The following is a 23,878-nucleotide window of genomic DNA, read 5'->3' as shown; positions in this document are numbered from 1 at the left end:
ACTGCTAAAGCCTTAACTTGCCATTGTAACATTACTGTGTAATATTTCTGGTTTCACTCAACTACTGGACAATTTTTTAAATTGAGAAATGTTAAACTACCAGTTTAGGAAAATGGCTGTTTTAAAATGTTACCATAAAGCATCCTGAAGTGGATTTAGAATATGGTGTGTAGTAATGGCTTAATAATTCTTATAATGAAGTCTTAAAGGAAGTGCCCTATAAAGCGCTTTTCAATCGTGTTTGTTATAAATGGTACTACAGTGTATAATAAACGCATGAAAAAATTAAAATTTTTCCGTATGAAAAACACAAAAGGTTTATGTACAGTTTTTTTCACAGAAGTGTTGTTTGCCCTTCAGAATTACCTCATCAGGATAAAGAGGGAAACATTAAGTCAAAAATATGTCTCACAGATTCTGAAGCTCATTCTCTAACATGCATACCTATGTACTGTAATCTAAGGAAAATGAGCAATTTAAGATTATATTGATACACACTAGAAATCTTAACAAATATACTTTATAACTTAAAAATTCACTTCAGTTTTAATCTGCTTATCCTGCCGAGGCAATATGTCAATGTGCCACTCTATTCTGAGCTGTTTTTTCCAGCTCAGCCTGGAGAATTCATAGATACCCTAAGGCCAGTCAAGACAGGGAGACAGTAACACATAATTCCTCCAGTTTATCTAGGTCTGCCTGAGGTCTTCTTTCACTGTTCCATGCCTGGTACATCCCCCATGGGAGGTAACATGGAAGCAACCTAACAACATGCCCAAAACCACCTCATTTGGCTCCTCTTAGTCCAGAGGAATAACGGTTCTACTGTACTCTAAAGTCCTCTTGTATTGATGAGCTTTGCTTTTCACCTTATTATGAAGAGTGAATCTAGCTAAGATCCTTGCTTTTGGTCAGTTTGTAACCCTTTTGTCACCTATGGTCCCAAGATCTGGGTAGTGACCAAAAAATTACATTGCAAATGCAAGTAGCCAAAATGTAAATGAAAAGTCTCTCTTTTTGGTCAGTGGTGTTTTGTTGTGGAATTACACCATGATCATTCCCAGGTTTCACATATTGCACTGTGGTAACTGGCAGTGGTCAGCTGTGAACCTGCAACATCTAGATTACAAGGGCCCTCAGCAGCTGCTTTCCTAAAGCATAAGCTAAAGGAGAATTGCACTAGCTGTTTTAGCAGGGGCAGGCTGTAAGCAATGCAAAGCAGAGCACTTCTTCAGGACGTCAGCTGGGGTTTCTATCTCACTCAGCCCCCACTGCACTGCACAAGACCGTTTCCACAAGTGGATACATAAAGACAGGTTATACTACTGTATAATCCTGAAAGCTCAAACCATTTCTAACTCATTTAAATGGTTTTTATTTAAACAGGCACCTCATTGCCTTCCCCTTTCTATTATGAAGTTGTTCCTATATGGAATGAAGGGTTAAGACTGATCCCAGGTCAGACCTCAAAATAAAAGAGGTTAATCAGTCAGTTATTTTCCAACCCGCTATAGTCTAACACAGAGTCACGGAGGTCTGCTGGAGTCAATCCCAGCCAACACAGGGTGCAAGGCAGGAACAAATCCCAGGCAGGGCACCAGTACACCACAGGACACACACACACACACACCAAGCACACACTAGGGACAATTTAGGATCGCCAATGCACCTAACCTGCATGTCTTTGGACTGTGGGAGGAAACCGGAGCACCCAGAGGAAACCCACGCAGACATGGAGAGAACATTCAAACTCCACGCAGGGAAGACCCGGGAAGTGAACCCAGGCCTCCGAACTGTGCCACCGTGCCGCCCTAGGTTAATCACATTTAATAAATCCTACTGTAATTAATAGTAATAATGTTTTAATGAAATGAAGATTGTATAGTACTTGAAAATCATGCCCCTTATATGGTACATCGCAAAGCTTCATTACAAACTGTTATGGGGTACAAAATCTGTACATTTTGGTTTGTATTTCCATTATATTTTGTTCAAGACAAGACAACAGATGAACTACATTTAGGACAAATCAAAGCATGTCTTCTTCCCAGTTATATCTCACTTTTAAAACAGGTGTTCCAACAAAGAAAGGAAGACATGCTGGTGGTTCAGGCTATCAATTACTTTATAACCTGATAAAGGATGGACATCTAATTATTTTACAGCCTGGGAAAGGAAGACATAGCGACACCTCAGGCATCACCAAAAAAGTTTTATTGTTTGGGAAAACGGACAGTGAATTCATTCATCACATTGACAGCCAGCCAATCAGAATATCTAACAATCACATCTTGCAAACCCCCAGTAGAATTTTACAATAAATATGCCTCGTCTGAGGAGCGATATAGTAAGGAAGGAGGGAGGAAGAAGGGAAAAAGACATCAGAAGAGAACAGAGCGACGTCAACATGAAGCCATTTCCATCTGATCACCAGAAAAGCATCTAATTAATGACTATGAGTGCTATATCACAAGCCGCCTGCGACATTCATCCTTGTCATCTTTAACTTTGTTTAAGCTTTTTCTAAAGACTACATATATCCAGACTTTACTATCAGTCCTATTTTCTATTATTCTTTGTTCTACTGGTATTATTATTATTCCTGTAATAAATACCATGCTGCTTTTAACTTCGTATGCTTTGTCTTAATGTCTAGAGTGATTGAACTAATAAGGTAGATTACTTTGAGTACGTGGTGCTGCCAGAGGTTTGCTATTACCTCTGTGCTGCAAGGTTTATTAAGGCTGTGGGTGAGAACTCCACCTCATAGTAGGGAACAAGTACATAAAGTAAGGCATTCTTGGCTAATAAATGGCATGTAGTCAAGAGTGCTGAGCCTTTGTATGTTTAAATGTATTTTTGTAGACCAAAAGTAATATTCAGGTCTGAGATATCATGAAAACATTGTATGTTGTTCATGCTGATAATAAGTAAGTCTCTCTTTTTCCTTTTTATTAATTTTTATTGCAAGCCTTACAAATCAATCAAATTTTTACAATAAGAAAAATTAAGTTAAGAACAAATTGATCCCCACCCCGAGAGAGAGAGCAAGCCAAACGGAATGAAATTTAAGTCCTGTAAACATACCTAAATTAATAAATTCTCTGTGCTTTATGAGATTATTTTAAAATATTACTGATTAGATCCTGCCATGTTTTGAAAAAGTCTGTACAGGATCCTCTAACTGAATATTTGATTTTTTCCAATTTCAAATAGTATAACACATCAGTTTCCCACTGACTTAAAACAGGAGAGTTTGGGTTCTTCCAGTTTATCAGAATAAGTCTGCGTGCCAAAGTGTAGTGAATGCAATCACAATTTGTTTGTCTTTCTCCACTTTAAGCCCTCTGGAAGAACCCCAAACACAGCTGTTAATGGGTTAGGAGGGATTGTGAGTCCAAGGCTGTCTGAAGGTAATTAAAATTTTTGTCCAGAATAATGTTAATTTGGTGCAGGCCCAGAACATGTGACCCAGTGAGGCTGGGACTAGTTTGCAGCGTTTTCAGGTTGGATCATGCCCTGGAAACATTTTGGAGAGTTTTAGTCAAGACAGATGTGCTTGATATATAATTTTGAGTTGTATAATTGTATGCTTTGCATATGGAGCTTGAGTGAATTCTCTGCATTGCTACTTTCCACTCCTTTTCTGATATATTAATTGAGAGATCTTTTCCCAGTGTCCTCTTGGATCTTTGAAAGGAAGGGATTGTAAAATGATTTTATATATTGTAGAGATGGAGTCTAAGTCCTTGAGATTGAGCAATATTTTTCCAGCATGGATGAGGGTGCAAGATGAGGAAAATCTGGAAGGTTCTGTTTAACAAAGTTCCTGATTTGAAGATAGTGAAAGAAATGTGTAAATTTGGAATGTAATTGTTCATAAGATGCAAAGACATTGTCTATATAAAGATCTCTAAGCAAGTTAATTCCAAATTTTTCCAGATATTAAAACTGCATATGTTTGTGAAGGTTGAAAGAGGTGGTTCTCTTGCAGAGGTGCCACAGATAGAAGCTTCTCCGTCTTAAAATGCTTTCTACATTGGTTCCAGATTCTAAGTGAGTGGAGCACAATTGGGTTATTAGTGTATTGCCGATAACGTGTGTTTATTGGAGCACAGAGCAAGGAATACAAAGAAGTACTGCAGGATTTTACTTCTATTGCGGTCCAAGCCTGTGTATGTTCTTCTATTTGTGTCCAGGTTCTTATGCCTGTATATTTGCTGCCCAGTAATAAAACTGGAAGTTAGGTAGAGCCATGCGCCTTCTGCCTTTTGTCTTTGTAGGGTCGCTCTTTTGATGCGTGGATGTTTTGAATTCCAAATAAATGAGGTTATTGTTGAATCTAATTGCTTAAAGAATGATTTATTAATGTATATTGGATGTTTTGAAATAAAAAGGAGCTTAGGAAGAATATTCATCTTAACAGTGTTAATTCTTCCAGCTAGTGTGAGATGAAGGGTTGACCATCTATGCAAGTCTTGTTTAATTTTTTCCATGCAGGCGAAATTTTGTTGATAAAGAGCTTTATGTTTACTTGTGATGTTTACCCCTAGGTATTTAAACTGTTCTGCAATGATAAAAGGTAGGGTATCTAATCTAATATTATATGCTTGAGAATTCACTGGAAAGAGTACACTTTTATTCAGATTAATTCTGAGACCAGAGATCTTTTGAAATTCTGTGAGTGCTGCTAAGACTGCAGGCACAGAATTTTCTGGGTCCGATATATACAGTACCATATCATCTGCATATAATGAGATTTTCTGTTCCAGTCCTTCTCTGCTAATCCCCTTTATCTGATCAGTATTTCGACAATGTATTGCTAGTGGTTCAATGGCAATTGCAAACAGCAGTGGTGACAAGGGCATCCTTGTCTAGTGCCACGTTCTAGTTTAAAGTAGTCTGAGCAAATGTTGATGCAAACTGAAGCTTCTGGGTTAGTATACAGTAATTTAATCCATGCACAAATGTTGGGCCAAACCCAAACTTCTCCAATGTAGTAAAAGGTATTTCCATTCAATCATGTCGAATGCTTTTCTGCATCCAATGATAATAATATTTCTGGGGTGTTTGATTTAGTTGGTGAGTATATTACATTAAACAGGCGTCGAAGATTTGAAGATAAGTGTCGGCCCCTAATAAATCCAGTTTGGTCTTGTGATATTACGAGGGAGCACTTTCTCCATCCTTCTAGCTATGATTTTAGAGAGTATTTTAACGTCGTTATTCAGAAGTGAAATTGGTCTGTATGATGCACATTGTAATAAGTCCTTATTTTGTTTTGGAAAACAGTGATTAGTGCTTGGCGAAAGGTTTGTGGAAGAGATTGGTTATCTCTGGCTTCTGTAAATGTTGCTAATAGGAGGGGAGCTAGCTGAGCGGAGAATTTCTTGTAAAATTCTGCAGGGTAGCCATCAGGGCCTGCTGCTTTCCCACCTTGGAGTGACTTTATAGCATCTAGTAATTCTGATAATGCCAGAGGTTTATCAAGTTCCTCCACACTAAAAGCGTCTATTTGTGGTATCTGTAATGTATCCAGAAATGCATTAGATTGTGTATTGTCTTCTTTAAACTCAGTAGTATATAGGGATTTATAGTAGTCTCTGAAAGTGTGCATTATATTTTTGTGTTCGATGATTTTATCTCCGTTCGTTGGTGATTACGAGATTGCATTGCGCACTTCTTGCTTGTGAATTTGTTGAGCTAAAAGCTTATTAGCTTTCTCTCCATGTTCATAGTAATGATGTCTGGATTTGTAAATTAGTTGTTCAGTTTCTTTAGTTGTCAAGAGGTTTAATTCTGAATGTAGAGCCTGCCTTCCTATGTAGAGTCTGCTTGGTAGTCTGGCATGTTCTTCATCTATTTTAGTAATTTGCTTTTTATCTCTGCTACTTTCTTGGCTTCGGATTTATTTCTGTGGGAAAGATATGAGATAATCTGTCCTCTTAAGAAGGCCTTAAGAGTTTCCCAGAGTATTCCTGCAGAGATCTCGGGGATGTATTTGTTTCTAGAAAGAATTTGATTTGTTTGGATATAAATTCAGTACAATTCTCATCAGCTAATAGAAGCGGGTTGAGGCGCCATCTGCGGGGTGAGTGTATGGGGCTTAGTAATTTTAGCTCCAAGATCATAGGTGCATGGTCAGAAATAACAATAGCATCGTATTTGCAAGATTTAATCTTAGGCAAGAAGTTATTGTCTATAAAGAAGTAATCAATCCTTGAGTAGCAATGATGTACTGGTGAGTAGAAAGAATATGTTCTTGAATTTGGGTTTAAAACCTCCAGGGTCTGATAAGTTGTGATCAGTTATAAACTTTGTAATTATCTTTGCGTGTTAGATGCTTCCCCTGTGGAGAAGTCCTATCTAAAAGAGGATTTAGAACACAATTAAAGTCCCCAGCCATTATAACTTTATGAGTGTTCAGATTGGGAATGGATGCAAATAAATTTTGTATAAATTCCTTATCATCAACATTAGGTGCATAAACATTTATCAAAATCATTTTACAGTTAGATAAGTCTCCCATGACCATTACATATCTCCCTTCAGGATCCAATACTACATCTGATGCTACAAATGGTACTGTTCTATGTATGAGAATTCCCACACCTCTAGTTTTCTTTGTAAAACTAGAATGGAACATTTGGCCAGTCCAGTCTTTTGCAGCGGAACTGATCCTTGTCTTAGTAAGTGGGTCTCCTGTAAAAATACTATTTTAGCGTTTAGACCTGTTAGGTGAGAGAGTCTTTCTCTTTAATTCTTGATTCAAGCCTTTAACATTCCGGCTCACGAGTTTTTGATGTCATTTTGTAGTCTTAACTGGAAGTGAGACAGCTTCGGCCTTAATTTCCTATTTCCCCTAGAGTTGTTGCCATGCAGCTTATTATTACGTTGGTAGTTATAATTATAAAGATTAAGAGGATAGATTAGGTATAGATCAAGCCTGCTCTCTTTCTCTCCCCCCCTTAACCCCCACCCTCCCTTTTGCCTCCCCAAGTGAGGCTAGAACCCACTTCACACAGTCCCAGTCCTCTGACATACCCAGAGACAGAGCACGTCCAAAGCAAAACAAGCCCCCATGCAGGCACTTTAGGGTTAAAAGATAGAGATATCTATTACCAATATAGTCTAAAAAAAAAAATTGTGCACTTAAAATATATATAGTCTTCAGCAATCTTAGTGCATTAAGATAATACACCCAGATAATAAACCCGGGGGATAGTGTTAGAAATTTGTCCAGAATAAGCATAATAAGTCTTAATGCAATAATAGCAATAACAATAAACCAAGGGTATGATGTTGAACAGTCTCATTTAGGGTAGAGATAAAATAATTACCTAAAAAAAAAAAGAGAAAAAGAAAAAGTAATTAAGCACAATAAAACATAAACAGATAGCACCCTAGTAAAGTAATAATGAGAATACATAATGATAAAAACCTGTATTTTAAACAAAAAGATCAGACAGTAGATTATTAGTCCTTGCTATATCATTAACGGCCATGACTCACTATTATGTATCAGAATAATCCCGAGATCAACTTTCTTAATTCCTTTTCTCCTTCTTCCTTGCTAGTGAAGAAATAGAATTGACCTTGCAATTCAACTTTCAGTTTGGCCGGATACAAGAGGCTGTATTTGACGTTGGCATGCCTTAACCGCTGTTTAATGTTGTAGAAGGCTGCACGTTTAGTAGGTGTTGCTGGAGAGGTCAGAAGTACAAATGCGGTTATTTTTATATATAATATCTTGCTTGTCTCTGAGGAGTGCCATCACCTCTAGCTTAAATGATAATCTTTCAAAGCGAATAATAAAAGATCTGGATCTAACGGTATTTGATCCGCGTACGTGGTAAGCCGCTGCTATCTCAGATTCTGCTTTAAAGTCCTCCCCGATTATTTTAGAGAAGAGTTCAGCTGCGAATTTCACAGGGTTTGAACTTTCTCGATTCTCAGGCAGACCTTCAATTCTGACATTATATCTTCTGCTTCCATCTTCCAAAGCAGCCAGTCTGTCTCTGAGTTTTTTGCATTCGGAGCTGACATTTACTGCTTTTTCTTCGGTACTGGCAGCTAAATTTTCGGCTATTTCAATCCGAGTAAGTAAGTCTCTTGAAGTGCTGAGAGAGTGACAAGCTGTGTTATTCCTAAGGCACTTGTGTGGTTTAAAGTGCTAGAGGTTAACCAGCTGTGTGTATGTCATTCATGAAGCAATGTTGTGGCTAGGGTCAGTGTGTATGTAAGTCTCATGAAGTCCTAGGAGAATAACAAGTTGTGTTATTCATAAGGCACTTGTGTGGTTTAAAGTGCTAGAGATGAACCAGCTGTGTGTTTGTCATTCACAGGACACTGTTAAGTTTCTGTGTGTATGCGTATAGCTATGTATGTGTAGTCCAACCCGGTAACAAACTTGACGAGTACAGTTACCCTTGAAGAAAACAGGTAAAGAGTAAGTAGAGGGAAATACTACGATAATACACAAACTAACAAATGTATAATTTATCAAGCAACAATTGTCAATAACATAAAATACAAGATCATTCAATGTATGAACAGAAATGGAATCTGCCACTTTCTTATGGGAGTTGGATAAATGCTCAAGTAGAGGTCAGTTGTTATCCAAAAATCAAGACTGGGATTGAAGACATATGTTAGGTAAATAATTTCCTAGTACAACAAGTGTAGTGGAATCATTGAGATAATAAACTGTTTTTTGCATTTCACTCAAAGTGTTGCAGAAATTTAACTTTAATGCTTACGAAAGCTGCATAGGTCAGAATATAAGAGAAAAAAGGTTTAAGAAACCAGTTCTCATTTTCTTTATCTTTTCTAGTTGACAGTTACAGGTATTGATCAGCACTGAGAAATTAATTTAGTTATCATTCGTCAATAGCACACTCGCATAATTGACAAAGTTGTTTTTAAACAGGGTGTTTCTTTTTTTAATATTAGCAAGTACAGTTTGGTCCAAGTCATGGCATTTCAAGCATTTTCCATAACTAGTAAAAAAAAAGTATGTTACAGTCTTTGTAGATCAACAAACAAAATTAAAAACAAGATACACCTGTAAAGAAGTTAATATGTCATAGAGAAAAGATGCTCGTGGATTTTCTTTAAAATTCATCTTTTAGATATCTTGTTACTTCTTTTTCCATTTGTTCTGGTAGTTAAGGATTTGAAGAATGGACATAACCAGGTAGTCGTAATCATGATGAGGTATTCAGTGTAGTGAGTCAAGCACTTTCCAGCCAACTGTCAAGTTGCATCCAGCTGTCAAAGTGAAGCTCTTGATGTTAAGAACCAAACTTAAGCAGATGTCATTCAGAGCCATGTGTGAAAAATTCCATGGTAATCAAGGATGCAGGTAATGCCCACATGTTTGCTAAGCAATGAAATATACCTTGGGTAATATGAAAAATACAAATAACTATATTGAATGCTATTACTTTGGATATTTATATCTTAAGTAGATGAATCACACCATATATAGATACGCAATTTACAAACAAAAGCTACACCACTTTGTATTTCTGACTTTTCATGACACAAACACACTTCTGATTGGGAAAGCTTTAGCCAATTAAGGTTGTCATGTCTTTTTTTGGAACATTTTCATTATTCATTTATATTTTTTAGCAGTAAAGTTGAACTTTACAAGCAGAGAACTATTTTTTTTGTTTCAGAGTGAATTTGGAGTAAACAAAATGTCATTAGCTAATTGGTCAATACATTGTCCTGTTCTGGGATGTGCCAAAAAAGGGGTGGTGACAGCCCCTCCTCATTTTCCATCATTGGTCCAATCCCCTTTTCACCGCTTTGTTATTAGAAACAGAGAGGGTAGCGATAAGCAACATGCTTTCTTAAAGCTAGGTAGGCTACTGTTTACCCATATGGAAATAAAATATACTGTATGATAATTATTGCTGTTAATTGCACAAAAAAATCTAGAATAAATATTGGTGTGCTGGTTGTATTACTTTAAATAGCATAATTACGTGAAATGTAGCTGTAATGTCTTTTTCCACAAACCACACATATTCCTTTTGATTATAACTCCAGCTTTTTTAGTTTGGAGTATTACTTTTTTCAGCCACATCCCACTATTAGAGATTTATCTAATACAGGGCACAAGATTTTCTACCTAGCATCTCACTTATATCACAAAAAAAGTTTTCAACGAGTGCAAGTTCAAAGGGCAGGCCGTGAGTGTGGGTAAAAGTATTGCCTTACTCCTGAAGTAATAAAGTCGGAGAAAGTAATAAAACCTTAACAGTGGAAGGAAAACTATACATTTTTAAAAGAACACATGCTACAAAGAACTGTTGGTCATCGAAATGGTTTCCCACTGTCTATGTAAAGTGGTTTTAGCAGGTTAGAAAAGTTACTGTATTTAATTATTAATATTATTAATAACTCAGTGTTTAGCCTTCTACCTCTTGATATTGACTTGTATCAACACCTTCCTTGAAAGATTTAAGAGAATTTTCTTCTGTGAGCAGGCTAACAAATTAGAGTTTCTTTTTATTATTATTTCTATCTGGATTTTGCTTTATCCAAAGTCATCACAGTGCTTATCCTTCTCCAACCAAGTCCTCCCAGTTTGACTCTTTTTTTACCTCCACTCCATTTCTAATACTGTCCTTGGCACACTGTTTTCCTCCTGTCTCCATATGTATCTACTCTGTTTGTGTTTTCCCACCATCATCTTCTACCATATCACTTTCACATATAAGCCCCACTAATGTGCATAATGTCACTCTGATCCATTTTATTCATCCTACACATCAATCCCTTGAACTTCTGGTGGTAGTAATCTGTATGTCTCAACTGTTGACACCCCCATTTAGTCACAATATCTGTCATGGTATCAAATTCTAGGCAGATCATGTCCTGCTTTACCTAGATAGCATTATTCCTTAAATCCTCTGTATTGAAGACCTTTTCAAAACTTTGTAAAACCCATCTGGAAACACAAACACCTGGACCAAACCTCTCTACAGACAATTAACAATTTATGCCTGCAGGCCCATTTATGAACATTCATAAGATTAGATATATCAGTCATTGTTTCTTTTTCAACTCTCATCTAATCATTTTCTCTATTACCAAATATGAATGGCCATTGTTAAAATTACAATTGCCCTTCATGTTGAGTTTTTGAATTCCCTGGCGCAACTCCACTTCTTCTAACTTCTGGTCAGAAGTCAGATCTCTAATTTCTAAGTTGTTTTGTGGAACAGTAAGAGGATCAACTTTAAACATGCAACATTAATTTTTTTTAGCTCACTGGATCAATGTGAAAATGTCTATAATTCTGCCATTGAGCTGTTGCTCATTTTCTGGTCTGGATTTGCCTATTCTATGACTTTCAAGCTTCAGCTATTAACTGAACCCAGCAATATCTAGACTCACTCCCTCCAAGGTATTTGTTGTGTCTCACTCTGAATCCTATGTTTCTTCGGACACTGTTACATTCTGGAGGCAGGCCTTATGTTTTTCATCTTTGGCACTACACAGGGTTTAGCAATATTGGTGGCCAATTTAATGAATCTGCACTCTAGGAAATTCAGTCACCACAGTCTACTTGATTTTTTGGCTTGATTTACACTCTTCATCTCATTTCTCTGTGTTTTTGCCATTAATGCACTGTGGCATTACATTCTATTTTGGGATGTAGAAGTGATTTCTGGGGAGTTTAATTGAGTCTACAGTCAGGAGGTGAGCTGGGGTAAAGATTCCCTGGCACTACAAAGTGAGGCCAGGGATGTAAAATAGAAAAGAATGAGAGTTTTTTGTAATAATGAGGTATTCTAGTAAATGAGGCACTCCATCAGACAAATGGGATTGGCAACTATTTTGGAATTCAGAAAAAGGTAGAGGATTTTCTTCATTTACCATTTTTGTTCTTTGTGTTGTCTATTTTTTATCCATTCCTTCTATGTTTCTCAATATAGGACTAGTGTAACATCAATGAATTTAGCTTTTTTGATATGTAATTATTGTGATTGTCTCATCGCTAGAATTACAAGGTGTTCTGGTAATAATCACGTTATCGGATGTCTTCCATCATTTAAACACTGTTTTATTACAAGAAAATGATAAAGTGCCTTAGATGTTTATTAACGAAATAGTTTTGGTCAGATGAGACATTTTCAGTTTTCATTTTAATATTATTGGTCAGGGCCTTAATTTTGCTATGAAAATAAATTTGTTTTACACTAATGCACTATTGAGTGTTCAATTCTGTTGTACTTTTACAATGCTGTGCATGTTCTACATGTTGTTTACATCCATCACATTCACTACAATACTGCTTTTTGTACCTTTTGGCAGTAACTATTTTGTAATCAAGCAGGCTGCATAGTGTACAGCAAACTGGTCTTGACAAGCCACTGCTATGAACTGAATTTTCAGTGTCACATTGTCACAATTTGGTTCATTTGACTTGACATTTATTAGTTAAAGCTTATCAGATGTCTCTTTAGTGAAACCCGTCACAAATTAGAAATGGAAGAGTGTATCATAATACTGAAACACCTTGTGGTCAATTATACCACTGAAGCAGTGAGATAAGTTAAGATGTAATGAACATCCCCTTGGGTTGTTAAGCACTGCTCCATTGAGCACTAATCTAGTGAGGAACATCCTATCATGCAGTAAACTGTAAATCTCAGAGGGAAGAAAAGAAAAAGGCAGCTGGGGTCAAAGCTGATAACCAAATGCATGTAAGGACTCTTTTAACATTTATTAATCATAGTGAGAACTTTACCAATATGTCTCTTCCTGTATGAAGGCTAATATCTTGTATATTTTTCTTCACAGATACATTTTAACCACAGCAGTTAATCAAGAAGATCATTTGATTAATTTAATACTCTTGATGACTCTGTATATAAGTTTTAAAAGACCATATGAAAATCTGTATTTTCTTCCTCCAAACATAACCTGTATGTAGTTAATTCATAATTGTTCAATTGTACAATTAATAACATAAACATAAATAACATCAAGTTAATTTTTTTAAAAAATACTTAGAAAAGATCAAAGTATGAGGACTAAATAAAATAGATGTGTCCTGTTTGATCACGTTATCAGATCACCTAACACAAAAGGTAAAAAACCTTTTACATTCTTTTCTTAATTGGTGGCAGGAAGAAATGTCAAAACTAGCTACAGTGGTGTGAAAAACTATTTGCCCCCTTCCTGATTTCTTATTCTTTTGCATGTTTGTCACACAAAATGTTTCTGATCATCAAACACATTTCACCATTAGTCAAATATAACACAAGTAAACACAAAATGCAGTTTTAAATGATGGTTTTATTATTTAGGAGAAAAAATCCAAACCTACATGGCCCTGTGTGAAAAAGTAATTGCCCCCTGAACCTAATAACTGGTTGGGCCACCCTTAGCAGCAATAACTGCAATCAAGCGTTTGCGATAACTTGCAATGAGTCTTTTACAGCGCTCTGGAGGAATTTTGGCCCACTCATCTTTGCAGAATTGTTGTAATTCAGCTTTATTTGAGGGTTTTTAGCATGAACCGCCTTTTTAAGGTCATGCCATAGCATCTCAATTGGATTCAGGTCAGGACTTTGACTAGGCCACTCCAAAGTCTTCATTTTGTTTTTCTTCAGCCATTCAGAGGTGGATTTGCTGGTGTGTTTTGGGTCATTGTCCTGTTGCAGCACCCAAGATCGCTTCAGCTTGAGTTGACAAACAGATGGCCGGACATTCTCCTTCAGGATTTTTTGGTAGACAGTAGAATTCATGGTGCCATCTATCACAGCAAGCCTTCCAGGTCCTGAAGCAGCAAAACAACCCCAGACCATCACACTACCGCCACCATATTTTACTATTGGTATGATGTTCTTTTTCTGAAATGCTGTGTTCCTTTTACGCCAGATGTAACGGGACATTTGCCTTCCAAAAAGTTCAACTTTTGTCTCATCAGTCCACAAGGTATTTTCCCAAAAGTCTTGGCAATCATTGAGATGTTTCTTAGCAAAATTGAGACGAGCCCTAATGTTCTTTTGCTTAACAGTGGTTTGCGTCTTGGAAATCTGCCATGCAGGCCGTTTTTGCCCAGTCTCTTTCTTATGGTGGAGTCGTGAACACTGACCTTAATTGAGGCAAGTGAGGCCTGCAGTTCTTTAGACGTTGTCCTGGGGTCTTTTGTGACCTCTCGGATGAGTCGTCTCTGCGCTCTTGGGGTAATTTTGGTCAGCCGGCCACTCCTGGGAAGGTTCACCACTGTTCCATGTTTTTGCCATTTGTAGATAATGGCTCTCACTGTGGTTCGCTGGAGTCCCAAAGCTTTAGAAATGCCTTTATAACCTTTACCAGACTGATAGATCTCAATTACTTCTGTTCTCATTTGTTCCTGAATTTCTTTGGATCTTGGCATGATGTCTAGCTTTTGAGATGCTTTTGGTCTACTTCTCTGTGTCAGGCAGCTCCTATTGAAGTGATTTCTTGATTGAAACAGGTGTGGCAGTAATCAGGCCTGGGGGTGGCTACGGAAATTGAACTCAGGTGTGATACACCACAGTTAGGTCATTTTTAACAAGGGGGCCATTACTTTTCACACAGGGCCATGTAGGTTTGGATTTTTTCTCCCTAAATAATAAAAACCATCATTTAAAAACTGCATTTTGTGTTTACTTGTGTTATATTTGACTAATGGTTAAATGTGTTTGATGATCAGAAACATTTTGTGTGACAAACATGCAAAAGAATAAGAAATCAGGAAGGGGGCAAATAGTTTTTCACACCACTGTATGTACCTGTTACCTACAACCTCTTATGTCTATCACTATCTGTATTTTATCCCACCTATTCAATCCTAGATACCTCTGTGATTTTCTGCTGGTTGACTGCGACTGTCTTTACTATTCTGAATTTTACTTCAACCCAGTTTTACCACTTATCTGCTCACTAGAAGCAATCAGAAAAAGACATTGATTTTTAAGCTTTTACTTGAAAATAATATTTATTTGTATCAAAATCATTAACAGCAAATATTTAGTGTTGCAAAGAATCTTATAACCTGGATGTGTTAACTACTCTCTATTCAGTCCAGCTAGTAGCAGTAAGATGCTGATTACCATTCTGTTCCTAGATGGATTATTTTCTTGCAGATTATGTGTTCTCAAGCAAAATCAAAGATACAGCAAGAGAGAGACAGAGAACTCTTTGGCAGTTTTTAAAAGCATCTGAGATAAATGGGGAGTCTCTTCTGAAAATTTTTTTTTCAACCAAATCAGCTCTCGATCCCCTCCCCCCCTTGCTGAAAAATGAGCAAACACACACCAGTAACAGAGATGTTGATATTAGTTTTTGCAGTTTCTAATATTTCTGAGATTGTCATCAAACAGTTCAAAATTCATTCTCTGAGATTCAATGCTAAATAAATAAAAAGTATAAAAAAAAAGACTGCCTTATGCTACATCTTCCCCAAGATGCACTGCGTTCCTGTTGAGCTTGATGAAACTTCAGAAAAGATCTATTACCTGAACATTTAAGACTATCTCCTCTACATACTTACCTGCATGCTAGAATTCCAAGTCTTAGGTTTTTGGTAATTTTTGAACATTATTTATTATTACCTTTTGTGGTGGATCTGATTCACCTAGGTTTCTGTTGATCCTTGGGCTAACTTAAATCTGATTGGTTGAAGGTAAATAACTGTCTTGGAAGAACATTTAAGTTCAAGGAATAACAAGGTGTAACAGAAACTCATGGAAATCAAATCCACCTACACTTAGAGTATGCAAATACTTTAAGACAAAACTTTCCATTTATGTCTGTAATGTTCACAGTAATACAGTGCATGGCATACAGTATTGAGACTCACAGTAGATTGATTGACTTACTTTTTGAATGTGGTCTCTTTGCTCATACTGCATTTTCATATTGTGTTTTGCCAATAAAAAGAAGGTTAAGTGCTACAGAGCTTAGTAACTATATATATAGTTTTGATTTTTATGGTTAAAAGTTGATTTTTTTTAATTGATGTGTAAAAAAAGTAATCTACCGTGGCGAGTTTTGCGGTATATACAAATCAGCTATATTATTCTTAATTTCCAAATCAAAGAAGAATTCATAATTGCTGCTTTAATAAATCAGGTTCTGTAAAATGTTTTTTCTCATCTTTGTTACACAAACAGCAAACGCATTAAGCTGAACTATGAAAAATATGTTGAGATTTGACATGGAAATTAAATACAGTAAGTACATAAAAATGAATACTGATTGAAATTTAAAGTTTAGATACACTAACCCAGTTAAGATGGAATAGACATTTTGATTCATTTTTGTGAAATGTGGACAGCTATTATTACAGATTTTATACAAAATATGAATTTTTGTAAAATTAAGGAAGTTTAATAAACTCAGGTCAATCGAGAATGCTGTATTAATAGTATATCCATATTATAGGCGTTGCTGTTCTGCAACTAGGCCAAAGGAAAAGGCAGAACCAGCAGAGAATAGTGAGAATTCTTTTACTTAGGCAACCAAAACAAAATGAAAGGCAAAAAACAAAGTCATTATTCAGAACAAAATATCAAAAACTGAGAGTTTTATTAAACTAGCAAAGCAACAGAGTCCTTAGGGTTATCCAGATATCTAGAATGATGCAGGTATTTACATTGCGGCCTGTATCCCATTGAAATGGTGACATGACCACCAAACAATTTCCCAACATATCTTGGCAACAGTACAAAAAATGGCAGCCCCCATGGAAAAAGAAGATAGCATCTAAAAAAAAAGCAAATTATTGTTAACTACATTGAATATCCGTCAGTAAGAGTTTGTAACACTAGTACTGGAATCTATATAGTTAAAAACCTCTATTACTCATCTGCATAGGTCCGTATAAAAATTTACTTAAAGCAAAACAAAACTTTAAAGTGATTCATAACAGAAGTGTTTTTTTTATCAAAGTGTTGTGGAAAATTTGGAATAAATAATTTTATTTAGCTAGGAAATCACAATTTTGTAACATATTTTAGTATAAATGATGCATCCATTTCCAGGCTGTTGCTCTACATTTATCATGCACTAAGTAACTACTTTATTAGCAACACTTGTGCTTCACCACCACATACAGTAACTGATAGCTCAATTAGTGACAGCATTATAAATGCAGACATTGCTATCTAAAGTAGGTAGACAGGTACTAACTGATCAAGTGCAATTCAGAGGTAGAATGGTGCTTTGCTCTCTGTTAAGCATTCTAAATCAGAAAGCACTCTGATACATTATGTACAGTATTATGACATAGAGTACACTTTGGAATAAGTATGTTATAATGTGCTAACCTGCTACTGTTTTTCATGGATTGATGTCACGAGTGTATTGAGAATTGCTACCTCTCAAACTCCATCAAACCAGCATTAATCCTATTATTGGAAACAGAGGACGGAAGAAAGGGGTGGAAGGATGCTGACAAAGTAAGAAATCGTAATCTAAGTAAAACAGTGGTGCTAAAAAAGGCATAGGAAAAAGCAAAATCTGTTGAAATAATAATGTTTCACCTCCTTTAAAGTAAAATTAGAAGATGCAATTGCAGTAGAAACACAAATATTGGACACTAGAGAACTAGTGTTCATAACAAGTTCGAACTGACATATAAAATCCTCCCTAGTGCTGAACTCAATCAAAACCATTTTAATTATATAACCTATAATCAAAACCATTTTAATTATATAACCTATAATCAAAACCATTTTAATTATATAACCTATAAACAATACCTTAAATACAAAATTATACATCTAACAAAATGCATAGTGTATTTGTAATCAGGAAAAAGAAAAATAGAGGCTATAAAAAAACAGATGAATTAGGTGACAAATTAATTTACAGTTATTTAAATACAACTCAGAAGTCTTTAACTTAAAAGAATGTCTAAATATCCCTTAGTACTCTGAATTCAATATGAAATGTTTATTTCATGTAGAGCATATCATAGCCAATAAGAAATATGTATGTACAACAGACTTGAGCATGGGAAAGGTGCTACATAAACAACATGTATTATTATTTTTAATTAGTATTTCAATTAAAAGCAAATAAAAACATCTGGTTTGTGTTGACCTGTGAATACAATAAAAATGTGTACCTGTGCAAGAAAAACTCAGCCATTAGCAACTGCTATCAGACCTCTTCATGTGTAACAAAATGCTACTGCTCAAACAGCCCACTGTTTGAGTCATTGCAACTAAAATACTTCTCTACTTAGTGTTCTCCACTAGATTTCTACTGCAGCTAAGATAAAATTCCAAACTCTGTTCCTGATCTACCATACAGATCCATACATAACTTTGTTCCTCACTGCTTCTGGTCTATGGGTTCTCTGTCTATCTAAGACATCTAAGTTATTTCTTGGCCTGTCTAGTAGTAGTAACTGATCTTTCTAATCCTAACTAAAAATGTGTGCCGTTTTCAACTTCATGTCCCCTGTCTATGTAAAGCTATTAGCACTTGCCATCCACATTGATCTAGCCTTCAAAATAGAATTTCAGAACTGGTTAAGTTTTCTACATGTTGGTTGTTTTTTGAATATCTACACAATTGTAAGACCCTATCAACTCTCACCAGTTGGCTGTTAATGTTTTACAATTCATTATGGCACTGACAGTAAGACTAAAACTCTTGTATTTTACTTATGATCGAGTTCTTAATTTTCCCTGACAACATTGCTTTACCAGTCACTCACTTTTACTGTATGCATTCCAATTTTCATAAATCTACTTGGCTAAAGATGCCTGTTAAATATACAATTAGAAGTAACAAGAATCCACTTGATTTTACACTGAGAAGTGAAAGAAAAAGGCCTAGTGTTTGTGTGAAATGCAAACTGCTAAAATAATGAAGATATTCATGATGTGGTTTTTGCTCATGATAGCAACCTGCATAGAAATGGGTACACATTATAGTCTCAGCCCCAAGAAAACACCACGGACAGCAAAAACTACTAACGTAAATGGTGGAAAAAGCAATAAAAATAAATGATTTTAAAAATAAAAAGTAACAAAAAATGATATGTGAAAAACACAAAATGACAAAAATTAATTAAACTCACAACAGAATTTCCCTGCTAAGGAGTAAGCAATGAGCACATCACCTTAACAGTAAGATGAGAATTATGATATGCCTATAAAAGTGTAGCACAAATTTTAGAGCCTGGTACCTTTCTTCCAAACCATAACACTTCCAATGAACAAGATAATTAAATCTTATACCTCAATGATCATCTGTATTTAAAATTCCACAAATTAATCCACACTAATCAGTGGTGGTGGTGGAGGTGGAATCTGTTTAGACAGTGGTAAAGACAGAACTAGCTTAAGCCGAGAAGCATTGAATGTTAGATTTTAAACTGTACAGAAAGGGTCAAGAAATATGACAAAGGACCTGCTTTCCTAATGATTCAAGACATAAACCTCAGGTAGATATCTTATGTCGCAAGCCACACCATCTGCCCCATTTTAAAATAAGGTGGGAATTTACATTTTTTTTTCACCACCTTTAACAAGTTCCTTTGTAAGACTTGCCATTTATTGTAAAAGCTCTAGAGTTACGCTGGGGACTGGTGAAATAACAGAAAAGGTAACAAAAAACGTTTATGATCACACACAAGCTCAAATGAGAAATAACCTGTAGAGTTTGTAGTCTTGAGATCCCTATGGGAGCCTACCAAAGGTAAGTGTTTCACCGAATTAGTTTGATTTTGTTCCATAAAGCAACAAAGATACTCTTCAAGATAATAACATATTCTTTCTTTTTAGCCAATGCCTTGATTGGGAAGAACTGATGAAGAGTATGAAGTATTTCATGCTAAAACATATCTTTTTACGTCTTTTCTCATGGACAGCCTCCGAAAATATTGAGAATCTACTTCAAAAATATTTGGCCTCCCTGTAATATACAGGAATAATGGGATTGTGTTCCCAGGTTAAAACTTTATTTGTAAAATTGAATGGACTAAAAGTAAGAGAAAGGATAAGAAAATGTCCATTGATAGGCTGCCAAAATTTCCTGCATGAGATCCTCTTTTTCTTCTGGATTACATTTACGAATCTTTCAGGGTTATAATGTTTTGCTATTTATCTTTGAAATGACAAAAAGTTTTTAAGTTTCCCTATGCCTTTTGTTTACCTTTGTTCAGTTAACTCATTTTATCAAATTTCATATTTACAACTGAAATTAACCTAATTTAAGATAAAACAATATTACTTCATAAAAGGTATCATCCAATTCATAGCTAGCCAGTTCACCTTTCAGGTTTTCATTATGACCATTGTGAAAGAAATAGGGTCACTGAAGTGGATTCTTCCCAACCCAGAATGTACTTTAATGAACAGTATAAAATTCCCAAAGGCCTTATTACCCTGTCAAAGTTGTAGTAACAGTCTGTATTATAACTACAAGGCTGTTGATCAAAGATTAACTGACTCTGATTAATACAGCTTCTACATTTTGGTGGATACCTTGAAAAACATTCTAGTGGGGAAATGCTACACACTCTTGAGAAACTCCTGTGACCACTGGTAGATAAATTATCAATTTTTTGTTGAAGTTTATTAAATTCCAGTACCATTAATTGGAATGAGGCTGATCTCATCTACTTTAGAATACCCAGGAAGGGGTGGGCAGCGAATTGACCAAAATCTCTGGGACATTGGCTGTGTCTAACTTTGTTTTTGACTTTCTCTCGTACAGTTGACCATGGACTCCCCTAGAGGTTTATTTTCTCCAGGGATGCTGCTGACCGGAGTTTTTGTTTTCCTCACTTCCATTGTCCATGAGCCATATATCACCAGTTAATTAATTATGAAATATTGTTGGTTTACATTTACTCTATTTTAATCAGTTTCAAGCTACATTGTTTTCCTGTATATTTAAAAAAATCTGTGTCTTTTATGTGCACTAACTCTCTGTTTAGTAATTTGTAAATTTACCTTAGATCTTTTTATAGCATTCTGCTCCAGCACTCATTGAAAAGCACTATTCATAAAATAAACTGGGAGAAAAGTATGTTCTTTTTGTTCATCTAGGAGATGTTCAATTTCAGAGAAAACCCTTTTCATCTCTAGATCACTCAAGGTCTTATCTTCTATTGTGGCCAGAATAAAAGACTGCTTTTGAGATGGAAAAGATCAAGAAAATTAAAAAAAATAAAATCTGAAGGAGAAACTGTGCTAGGTTAGAAAGTGCACAGAGGCCAGTAGCCAAACTGATCAAGAATGAGTTTCCCCTAACCAAAAGAAACTCAAACACACACAATGACAGTGTTTTTGAGTTTATTCCAAAGCTACAGTAGGATGATACACAAACGGTACTGCCATCTAAAATTGCTGACACCTAGTTACATTATTAGTTGCACCAAAGGTGGCTAAAACATTAATGTAAAAAAACAATAATAATTTAAAAATATACATGGAAAATTCTAAGTGGCAAAGACAGTGAGATTCACAACACAAACCACTATGCCACACACAGACATCAAAACCAAAAGAGAACAGTCCTCGTTGTAAAATGTTAAACTCGGATATACTGTTAGCTTGAATGTTTCTCATTTTAGCTGTCCGATTTCCAGTGTAGTGTTGCTGAAATTTCTAATTTCTATACTTGTATTTTCCATTTTTCGTCAAACAAAAATTGTATGCACACTTTTATAGGCCCTGTATTTTGAACTGTATAAAATGAAGAATTTACATCATAGTAATTTCTGGTGGTATTTTTTCTTAATGTATATGTTAATAGTTATTTTTCCATAGGGTTAGTGCAGTAGATATTACAGAGGCTTTATGGAAAATCTTGATACATGTTCAAGCAGCACATCTTTTTCAAATTTTGATACAGCAAAAATGTACACTGTCGTAATAAAATAAGCACTATAAAACAAAAAGACTAACATGTCAGCAGTTTTCTACTGACAGCATTTCAAAATCTTACCTACACACCCTTTTTGAAAGACTAATCGTTCAGTCAAACTTCAAGGAAAAGCATTAATTCATTTTGAAACCAGCAAATGACAAAATAAACCATTTTATCGTAAAACTCTGTCAGATGACAATGTCTTATGTCTGCTTTTGGATTTCACTCTATTACAGCATACCGTTAATAATACAGAGCAAATACAGCACCCTGACAGAAAAGGCAGAAATTAGCTCTGTTAAAAAGAGCGTAATACAAAAGGAGTCTGTTGTTATCCTTGGCTGTATGACTCAGTTAAATCCTACTGTATGACAAGATTGTGTATGTAAACCTTGAATACTAAAAACAAAGAAAACATCAGGGTACCTTAGGCTACCATGTTTAATTTGACTGTTATAAATATTCAGGCACATCCTGACACATGCATCTGTGGCTTGCTCGGTAGTTCAAGTGGTGTTGCTAATGCTCATCATTTAAGTGGCAGAAGGACTACAAGAAGTGGGTGGGGAGGTGGCACTTGATGCTGTTATATTACACTGGATTGGTCAAGATTTTCCTGGCTGGGAGGTGCATGCAGAAGATTACTAGTTGTCTTTGCTCCTCTCAAACCCAGGCAGGCTTTTCCCTCACATTTGATGTTGTATAAATTACCAATTTAAAATGAAGTGTATAATTGGATAAATAATTGTTTAAATTCATTCTCTGAGCCATTTTGTTTGAATGCAGGGTTGGCAGAGTTTACTGCAAATTGGCATTGTCAGATGCAGTACTGGAATCAGCTTTAGCTGGGCTGTGGTATGTCCTGTCTTCCTTGTGGCAAAACCTTCTAGGATAAGGTCAAGCTCCCTAAGATCCTGAATGAGAAAAGTAAACTATGTAAACAGATTTACCATATTTGAAGCCACTTAACAAAGCCACTGTATAGCTGAGTTAAGTATGAAGATGAAAGAAAAAGTATACACAAAAAAAGAAGAGATAAATAGAAGTCACAGAACGAACTGGTTGCTTTTTTATAGCCAATATTAATGTAATTAATAAGCACGTCATATGAATTAAATAGATATGTACATTTTAAACTGGCAAATCCATTTTTACCATTTTGACTATAAAAAAGCATTTAAAGCATAGGCCATTTGCTTTCAATTCATTTAGCCTGACACCCTAATCCAAAGTGACCTACTTTACAAATTACACATGGCAATTTGTCTAATTGTTTACATAGATCTAATAATGGACAACTGCACTGAAATCACTTTGCTGTAGGTCACAGGTCATCAGTGGTAAAGATCAAAGTGGGAACAATGTGATTTATTGTCCCAACATGTTAGCCATTTGGCTACAAAGTACAATTTACAGTCTTCAGAATGTGTAGTCAGAAAAACCTTCTTGTGTGTTTCGGTGCAGTATTCATTATGTTAATGGATACATCCCAAACAATTAAAAGAAGCAAACTCCAATTATTTTTAACTGTTGACATCTATGGAGGAGTACTTTGTACAATACACAAGTAAATAAATGTATTTTTAAATGTGATAATAGGTAAATATGATATGAGAGCATAAATAATTAATTATATTACGATATACATGCTTTTTGTTGACTTTTTCTTTTTGTATTTATTTTATTTTTCATTTCTTTATTTCAGTGACAGGACATGCAACATGAAATGCACCTTGAAATGAAAATGGTCGTTTTCACCTGTCAAATCTGAGAGGATGTCTCTAGGAAGTACAGTACTGCGTTTTGATTGGTGAATTGTCAGGAGAGAGGACTTACACTTTCACAGCTTTGCACATGCCTATGAGGATTTACACATCAAACAAGGAACATGCTGAAAGTTGTGTCTGCACACGTGTGGTGAGTATTAGTGCCTAAAACAGTTGGTCTGAATTACTGCATGAAGCAGCTACATTAATTCAAGAAGCCCAGT

At 35.7% G+C, this 23,878-nt stretch overlaps 1 long non-coding RNA gene across 2 annotated transcripts in view; it reads left to right on the top strand.

Annotated features, from left to right (window-relative positions):
- Positions 1-23,878, top strand: part of LOC120514697 — a 64,182-nt gene that overhangs the window by 6,497 nt on the left and 33,807 nt on the right. For both annotated transcript variants that reach the window (XR_005630502.1, XR_005630503.1), the window contains exon 3: positions 23,594-23,805. This is a non-coding gene — a long non-coding RNA (uncharacterized LOC120514697). The remainder of the gene's footprint in view (positions 1-23,593; positions 23,806-23,878) is intronic.

Source organism: Polypterus senegalus, chromosome 14 (genome assembly GCF_016835505.1).
Source record: "Polypterus senegalus isolate Bchr_013 chromosome 14, ASM1683550v1, whole genome shotgun sequence".
In the NCBI taxonomy this organism is placed as follows: domain Eukaryota; kingdom Metazoa; phylum Chordata; class Cladistia; order Polypteriformes; family Polypteridae; genus Polypterus; species Polypterus senegalus.
Note: the sequence above shows the minus strand (reverse complement) of the source record. Positions and strands in the feature narration are given on the sequence as shown.